This window comes from Antedon bifida, chromosome 6 (genome assembly GCF_963402885.1).
Source record: "Antedon bifida chromosome 6, ecAntBifi1.1, whole genome shotgun sequence".
In the NCBI taxonomy this organism is placed as follows: domain Eukaryota; kingdom Metazoa; phylum Echinodermata; class Crinoidea; order Comatulida; family Antedonidae; genus Antedon; species Antedon bifida.
The window spans coordinates 16,488,394-16,498,322 of record NC_136231.1 but is presented as its reverse complement, the minus strand read 5'-3'; positions in this window follow the sequence as shown (position 1 = coordinate 16,498,322).

Sequence of the window (9,929 nt, the reverse complement as noted above, 5' to 3'; positions counted from 1 at the left end):
AAATTATAAAATGAAGGCATTTTAGCATAGAAGCAACCTACCATGGTTGTATGAAATATTTGACATGTTGAGATTGATAAAAAATACCTCACTTGAAAAGAAATAAAAATCGCACATGCAATAAAATTAGTAGTTAAAGCAGCGTCTTATATCTATTAATGGACCTTAAACAGGTAGTATATAGAATAACGGTTCTGTATAGTATTGAAAGAAAGCAATAAAAGCTATTTTGATTAGTATCAATGAGCATGTCATCATAACGAGTTCAAAATAATATATGAATGTATGGGCTTGGGACCGCTATCATAATACAACCCATCATTTATGAAAGGTTTAAACTTTCTGGAGCATTCGCTCAGTAAACAGTAAAATCATAGAATATCGCCTACTGAAGAGAACACTGCCTGCGCATAAATCAATTCTTAAAATCACTGTGTCATTTTTGCTGACTGTCTAATGCACGAACGGTATAATCAAATATTGATTTGTATGTTTTGTTTTCTATAGTTATATGATATAACATTATAAACAAATTATATAGAATTTAAATAAAACAGTTATTTGTGGAACATGGACCCAACATCGCATTGACGTGTACATTTCGACAAACACTTCCATTCTCAATAATAAAATAATACTTTTCCAGTTGATGGCCTGTCGGTTACAATTTTAAATATATTTTAATGTTTTTTTATTGAAAACGTATTACTAATGTGAAGCCCACGGATGCCTCACACATCATCTTTTTAATAAGACCAAATTTAGTATGTTATCTGTGTAACTCAACAAATCCGCAGGCTGAATATAACATTCAAAACAACCATACCATGTACTGTATCTCCACATTATGACATTATCTGTTTACCAGTATAATAGGCGAATCTTATCATACAGTCGTGTCACATAATGTATCACATTTGGCGCCTGTATTATGCAAATGTTAGCATTATGATAAACAATGTATATAATACCCCAACAATTACGGTTACTCACCCTAGCTGTTCATGTGTACCGCGAAAAGTAGATTCGACAAACTTTTAACAGGTCTATACTATATTGTTCCATATTTCTCTCTTAGGAAGATATTATTAGGGATTTTAAAATAAAATTTCTGATCAATTTTATTGGTAGATTTTCAACCGTCCGCGGTAGAAGTAATTTCCGGGTTGTAATCACTTTGCGACTTCCGGGTTTTTGCTGCCCTCTTGGATCTATAGTATCGGACATTTTAATTATTGATCGTATAAGTTTACAAGTTCCCTATTTACGTTAAAATCGTTAGGTCTTTATGAAATAAAAATCCATACTAGGTACCATAAATCTCAAGTAGGAAACGCTTATTGCTTAACATAAGTTAACAAAATTGATGTGAATAAATCGTGACTCATTATACCTCTGCGATATGTTGTATTACATTCATGTTATAATATTATTGAAATTTCTACAAACCTCAACACATTAATGTTCTCATAGAGTCTTACAGGGACGAGTTTATCAAGTTCAATGAAAACATACATTGTTATTATTTTTAGTAAAATTAAATTGTGATTACATTGGTTTCACCATGAATATAATTTAACAATCATGATTAATTAGGAAAAAAATGAATAACAGAGGTTGCCTAAGGCATAAAAATAATTAAATCTTAATTGCAAACCACATCAGCTTTGAAATAAAAGAAAATGAATTAAACCAAGTCAAGTCGTAGCTATAATTTCTCCTTATTGTTTACTAATTTCTTTATCAAATATTAATAACTAAAACAAGAGGCCAACGAGTTATAATAATGTCCCTGTGGAGATTTAATAAATTCAAAGTCACGTCTAAAAAATTAAGTGATAGTAACAACTTCTGTTGGGAGATAATTTAAGCATGATACATTCACGGAAGAGAATTATGCAAGGTACCATGTGGACGGTGTGATAATGTAATTTAATAGGAGATATTGATTTTTACTCTCTTGTATCGGTAACATCAGGAAGAACTGCAATTAACGTTTTATCACCTTAGCAGTTTGTAGTGAATCCTAATGCCTCGTGGCCTATGTCCTAAGACCGTTCCGATACAATTGGATTAAAGAGGCATTGTCTAACGAATTTAAATACGAACATATTTATTCCAAAATACGTTTTTGACATTATTAAATTAGTTTTGGATGGAGGAAGAAATTCCACGCGATGAAAGGCAGGGGGTTTTGATTAACTAAACAAATAATACCAATATGATGTCCTGGTGATGGGCTGCACGAAACATGTCGGTTAAATACATTTCTTTCGAGGCAGTAAAGCCTACTTGATTTTCGTATCAAAATTAATATGAAGGAAATTATGATATAAATATATCCCAACAAAGTTATATAATATATAAGCTTTCTTATTTTGTTATTAAAAAATATTGTATAATATATGATGTATATACTGTCAAGAAATTAAAGTAATATATTGAGAAATCGAAGTGTTTTAAGCACGACCAAACGATCAAACGCATACTGACTCTTTAAATTATTCAAGAAGAGAAAAGGTGAAGTTTCAAAATAAAAGTATTCTGATAGAACAATCTATACTGTGAACGATTTATAATATACTTTCTTAATTATCGACCTTGGACCTCATCTACGTTATATTCAATCACAGTTCAAATGTAGGCCTAACTGTAAATATTTTGTAAAAAAAAATCTTTAATGATATCCATTACGCGTGCGAATTAATGGTGACTGTAGTAATTCATTGATACATTGAATACTGTGGATTATCAAGTAAATAAAATCAAGATGCAGCAGCTTTGCGAATCATCATTAGGTTCATGGCTATGTTTATACTTGATAGAGTTAATTGAAATGACCGACAAATTCTGCCGCGACCAATTACATTTGCGTCATCATCGCGTCGGTGATCAAACGCAGCAGTGGCTAACGCGTTATACGATACTGTCGATATTGAAATGATACAATCAAAATTAATGTTTGACAGATTCTACATATTTTACAATTGTTTTACAATATGAAATATGCGAAATCCGTGTAAATAATATGGTTATTGTTAATTTTGAAATAATTTTAAGATGTTTGCCTTAGTTTGACGTAATTTTGGACTAATGTTTTACCTATGTACTAATAATATTAATATAATATCTGCAGGGACCAGGTGTACGATTGTTGTTGATATTTTCCTGGGATGATTTTTGTAATATATTATACATAACGTAATTATAATTGTCATTGTCATTTTCATGAAGTCAAAAGCATTGTAAATAGTAAGAGTAGAAGCATGACAAAACAAACACAAACATTCTGATATTTACAATGTCTGTTTACCGTACTATTAAATGCAAATCGCCTAATTAGTTCTGAATTAACAAAGTGTCATCTGAACAATGCTACCTGAGATAGTTTTACTTCAGTGACAACTTTTTAACAAGAAACTGAAAAAAAAGAATTTAGAACCAAATTCAAAAATTAAATTATTAAATTTTCTCAATACTTATTTTTTTAAATAATGTTGATGTTGAAAACGTGTGTAGTTGGTCGCTTTCTTGTAGATGCTTTAATTGTAGAGTGTATTTTTTTTTTATTTCTTTGCTCTATCTAGCATAGGTGTTTAGCACCTGTTTGGTCTTTATATTTGTTTTGTTTGTTTTTATTTATGTACTGTATATGGCAGAAATTGAATAAATAAATAAATAAAATAAACAAATAAAAAGAATAGTTTTGTTTTGATGACTAAAACAGTAACAAAATAGAAATACTGGATCCTTGATAGACGTGGCTTTGTGGCCACATGAGGTAGTTACACATTGAGGGAAAAAATTATAATAATCAACACATGCTATCGACGATATACAAATAGTAGTTATTTAATATGATTGACGAGAGGATGAATAGACACGTAATAGACACGTAAATGATAGGAAATTGCTTTTTGAAGAACGTAAGGCATGCTATCTGTGAGGGGAAAAAAGAGGAAAGTTGAGCTATTATTTGCTTTCGTTAAGCCTTGTCTACACTATCAAACTTTATGTGTCAAAAATGTGATGTACCTTAATATAGACATGATGATGTCATATCACTACCATATATGGGCACATCACATTTTTTGACACATAAAGTTTGATAGTGCAGACAAGGTTTATATCGTTTATAAACACATGTATTGGTATCTTGGTTAATAATATTATTTTGTTTAATACTCCCGCTGAAATTATAGTAATGTTTATTGGTGGTCACCATACTTTTTGGTCTGGTCATTGAGGGGGGTGGGGAGCACTTTTCTAGTAAAAGTGACCACTGAGTAAATAATTTGGCTTGTCTTACAAACCACAATATCGACTACAGCTAAGCGATCTCAATTTCCTGTCATTTTTTTTAAAGAAGGTTAGACCCTAAGGTTTTACAAAATATCAATCTAAAATGAATGTACCGTACTTTACAATGTTACCATATTTTTCACATCTGTTATACAGTAATACTTTGATCGACACTGATCTGCAAATCCTTCGAGCAAAATGTAACATTTTGAGTCATGTGTCGCTCATTATTGGAAACTATTAAAATCATCACCTCCCATCAAAATGAATATAATGTAGTATAGTGTTTGTAAACACATTTTAAATGAAAAAATGCAATTCTTGTATTTGCATGTATTTTATATGAAAATCTCCTGAAACATCATGTTTTCAAGCATTACTTTTCTCGAATTAATTTTACTGGTTCAAATATTTTCCCATGGAGAATTTAAGGAGGAGGGGGGAGGGGGGGGGTGGTGTGCGTAGTTTTTCTCTGGGGCTGATGTCAATATATGCTTAATGAACCACCCGCGCCCATTGTCCCGGTCAAATTCGGTTCCTGGCCTGAATTTAATATCTGCAAAATTACTCAAACAATATCACATTCAATTGCCTATCCTTTAACTACTTTTTCGTGCGTCCCTAGATACCTGGAAATGTGTAAATACAATCCCAGTTCATAAATCCGGTGATAAGTATTTATAGACCAGTTACATTTTCGTCATTGGTGTACAATTTTAGAAAAGATACCGTAAGTAACACAAATGACTTCACGACGACTATGGCTCTAACATGTTTTGTAAAGCGTAAATATTGCGTAACTCAAATAACTTACACGCATACATGTACGTCTTCAATTAATTTTATAGAACCTTCCCAAGCCTCTGAGAAAGACTGATTCTCTATAGATGAATATTCAATGTTGTCAAATCATTTTCACCAGGTGTTTTCCCATCGTTATACGTGCACACCTTACAAGTTAATTAGATTTAGTGTGTATACAGTATACCGGTAGTAATTACTATGTACTATGGCAAACTCTCATACTTTTACTGGAAGGCTGAAACAGATTAAAGCGCTTTGCTATTTTAATATTAGAACAGAATGTGGTATTGAAATACTTTTATTTCAGATAAAAACAGTCCATGGAACAAACAAAGTAACAATTATACGTTTAAAAAGACAGCCAGTACATGCTCATTCCAATTACTGTATTTTCGCGCCGCTCATTTAGGCAGTTATATTCAAGAGAACGGAAACATTAGGAAACAGTTACCATGCGGTAGCTTATAATTTACTACGGCTGAAAAATGGGTATTTGGAAACTCGGACTGGGCATGCGCACACCCCAAAACACGTCTGGGAAAAGAGAGTCTACGAAAACGTTTGCTGATAAATATTGAGATGCATGTAGACGGTAGTTATCGTGAGATGAGCGGCATTTTTTGTAAGAAATATTTCTTTCTTTCTTAGTTAAATTGACTAAATAAGCTGTAGTCTTCGTGATGGATCACCATAAAGCTAACATGATACGAGTAGCACATGTGATATAATGTGACACTGTATTTGCATTGCCATGATACTGACCACATGTGGAGGTCCAATATAGAAGTGCATCGCCTTTTAATTTTAGCAATGTTATTCATTTCAAATGAAAACCAATTAACTTAACATGAGCCTCTTGAAATGTGTTATCCTTTAAAATAATATTATGTTTTTAATAATAATAATTCATGCCGTAGATACAATATTAATGTATTATTATAAATCAAATCAAACCATACTTCACTCAAAACGTCAAATAAGTTATTTAACTTTCCAATCGATTTTCTATTATTGACACCCTTCTCATTATGTATGCTGGTGGTCTGCAGCTCTGGTGCACAGGGATGATTTAATGTAATAATTCATTTTTCACTGATAAATTGGCAGGCTAGTTGTTGAAAATGGATCAGTTTGATTTACTGGTTATTTGATTGATTCTTTAGTGATTGAGACATTATTGATTTCGACACACTGACCGACATCAACTTGGTTGATTGAATTGACTCCGATTGAAGTTTAAATCGGATAAATTATATAAATAATCCAAAGACTTTATATCTACTAATTACTAATTCTGGTTTTGGATTGTTGCGACGTAAGATTGCAAAGAGCTTCATGACATTTAGTCGATACGTCTACTTTAGGGAGGGTATAAAATGCGATGTTTTTTCTTAACATTAGGATTTTATCTCATTTATTTGGCTATTCCGGGTCAAAATCTCCTTCAACTAATACAGAGGTTTAAGTTATCGTTGTATCATCTGTATTTGTCCAATTTTGACGATCCATTAGTTCCACATTAAAATCTCCATCTCTTTCTACTTGAAGGCTTTCTATATCATTGAACAATTTTGACCTCCTTTTAAATATGCAAGCGCATCAATATGTATGCTCATCGTGCAATGAAATCATCGACAGGAATTCGACATAGGCATCGCAATGTTTAATTCGTATGGCCTCTTCAGAGTTTAAACTCAATCTGGCTTAAGTGCACGTTAAAGAACCGTGTCTATGGTTTAACAACTTTTTTTCTATAATTATTCGGAAAACATAGTCAATGTTACTCCAGGATACGATATATAAACTCAATAAAGAACTATTAGTGCAGACGGCGGAAACATTGTTGTATTAGTCTCGAGTGAATGAATTGAAGTGAATAATAGTGGCATAAATGACGTGAAGATAAGGAACTTCGCCCTATTGTACTCTGTTACATTACCGGCACCGCTTCAATTTAAGACTATTAGTAAAAACATCACAAAACTGTGTTGCATACAATTAGTGAATTTATAATTTCCTACGGTGAATTTGTTTTACAAGAAGAATAAAATATCCAGGGTAACATGCTTTAGAAATATTATTATAATGTGAATGGTTTGTGAACATTTTGAATCGATAAAATGTTTATGTAGAATTTCTCAACTTTTATCATAACTAGTGGGATACTCACATAATAATTATGGTACTTGTCGCTAGACACTCGTGAGTACAAGACCTCGCGTGTGTCACACGAATATTATACACGGGAGCCAAAAGTACATTTCTGTATAATAGGTCGTTCTAATGTGATTAATCTATATAGTAGAATCCAACTATGGGACACCTTCGGGACCCAATGAAATGTCTTCTGAAAGGGGGTTCGTACAGCTGCCCATCCATACAAGAATCGTTGTCCCCATACGGTTGTCCCAATGCAATTTTACTGTATATGATGAATTATGAATATAAGTACTGTATCAATTATAATTGTACTATTACACATACTGACCATTATTAGTAGTTATTTAAGGTTTATCGTTATTTATTCCCTTTGGTGTATCATAAAAAAAATTGAAGATGGTATAATCATGTACTGATAATTAGTATTATGATTTCGTATAAATGTTGTTATTATTCATATACTATTATCATTAGTTAGCCTTATGTTGTTATTTGGTTTATTAAAGAACAAGTTTAAAAGTACCTTCGGGTCAGTTCAAATTAAGGATAGCACAGATATTTCAGTTGTAATTTGAGATTTAATCAATGATACGTGCAATAACATGTAGTGCCATATAGACTTATCACATTTCATGTTAAAATAATTATTATTTGAAAAGAGCAACGTTCATTCTGTTATATTATTTATTGGGAACGTATTTATGTTATACGACTTATAATGACTTTTAAATGTAATAATTCTAAAAGAAAAATGGAATTTTAACTTCGCTTCAATCAAATATAAGATGTCATTAACATTTAATGTAATAACAGTATTCTAGCATGAGTATACATTATAAGAACTGGTCCAATGTTTCACCCTAACGAACTCAAACCGACTTAATAATTCATCAACTGCACATCAATTAAACTATTGTATTCTTACAAACATTTGTTCTTAATTAATACTAATACCCCTTTCACATCGCCTTACAAACTCCCGAATTTATGTATGGTGTACCATCACATGCAAGGGGAACACAAGTTACCCATCATTAACTATTTTGTGCTATTTTTGTACTATGTTCACTTTCGATTGATGGCTTAGAATGAAAGACTTTTTAAAACATGACAAAGTTTTGCTAGTCGACGTGAAAGTGGTAGGCGGACGTTTTAAAGCTATACATTTTAGATATAATATTTGGCAAAATGAACATTGAGTATGAACAACTGAGTAACAGTAATAAATCACGACGAAATTAATTTTTCTTAAAATGCTCAAATTGAAAATTTGGCACTTGCTATAATAAAAACAGTCAAACTTTTTATCCCAGTGCTCTAGTGAAACCCTAACAAATGAAAACAAATGTACGCCAGCCGTGCAAAATGCGATTGGTGTGTGACACTACCATTCCGGTTAGTTAGTTAGTTTTTTTATTGGTAGAGCTTAGGATGTCGCTGTATGGTTTTGAGAAGACTTTGTTTCAAAGGACAAAATAATGGAGGTAGTGTCTCCAGTTGCCACTCAAGTAAGGGGATGGAATTATGTTTAGGATTAAAGCCTAATATAACACATATTTGTTTAGGTGCTATCAACATTAGAGTTAACGTTATTTTAAAGGATTTTATTTCCATGGTCGTGTCATTCAACTAAGTAAACAAAGGTATAAACACTTAACCAAATATCAAATCACCGCAAAACAATACCGGTATCCATATAATTAAATTAAGTTGGTAGAATATTTTATTTTCATATATCTAACTAACCTACTGTGAATTAAGACACTGATACTCTTGACTTCGAACTTTGACCTTTGAAACTACCAGGCTAAAGACGTCAATTATATATATTGGCCTACAACAAATTAATACAAACAAATTGTTTAGGAACAAGTTCAGTCTCCTTGTAAGCAATCATTTGAAAAACCCAGATCATAATTGTCTAAGAAAACAATGTTAACATTTAATTTTGTAGACAAACTTTACTTCCAGATGTTTCACAATAATTGTCGTGCGCACTACGGATGCAACGCGAAGTGAAGTATACAACTATGTAGGCCTTAGGCCTATACAGTATACGATTAAGTCACATATTTTGTATACAACTCAGCATAATCTGTTTTGTGAGACTCATAATATTGCTAGGAGTTACTGGGTTTTCTTTCAACTAACATATGAAAGGTTATGTAAGAGCAGTGCTTAATAACCATAAATTTTGTTTCAGTTGCACTCGTTAAAGATTCTTACATTTTGTATTATTGGATTTTTCCATTATCGCCTCTTCTTCGGAGAGTTTCGATCTTCACGGCTAATTTCAACTCGTTATCCAATCCGAAGTCGAATTGACATTGGCTGTATAATCTAATAAAATACTAGGTTAAATCAAATTACCGAAGAACAACAAACACTTGGAAAATATATAGTTTCAGCTAATGACATCATAGATGATTATACTTAAGTCTATCAACATTTGACAGCAATGTGTCACTTTATGTCTCTGTGCCTAATTCTTTGATCTTTACGGCTACATCAAACTATCAAAATGTATAAAAAAAAAAACATGTATTACTCAGTTCCTCGCATGTTACACGCATTTCATTAGGGTCAGTGTGCATTGCCTTTCCTTTGAGGTATTGAACCGTAAGGGCCATACCCAAAATCCTAGTTTATAGACCGCACTAGGC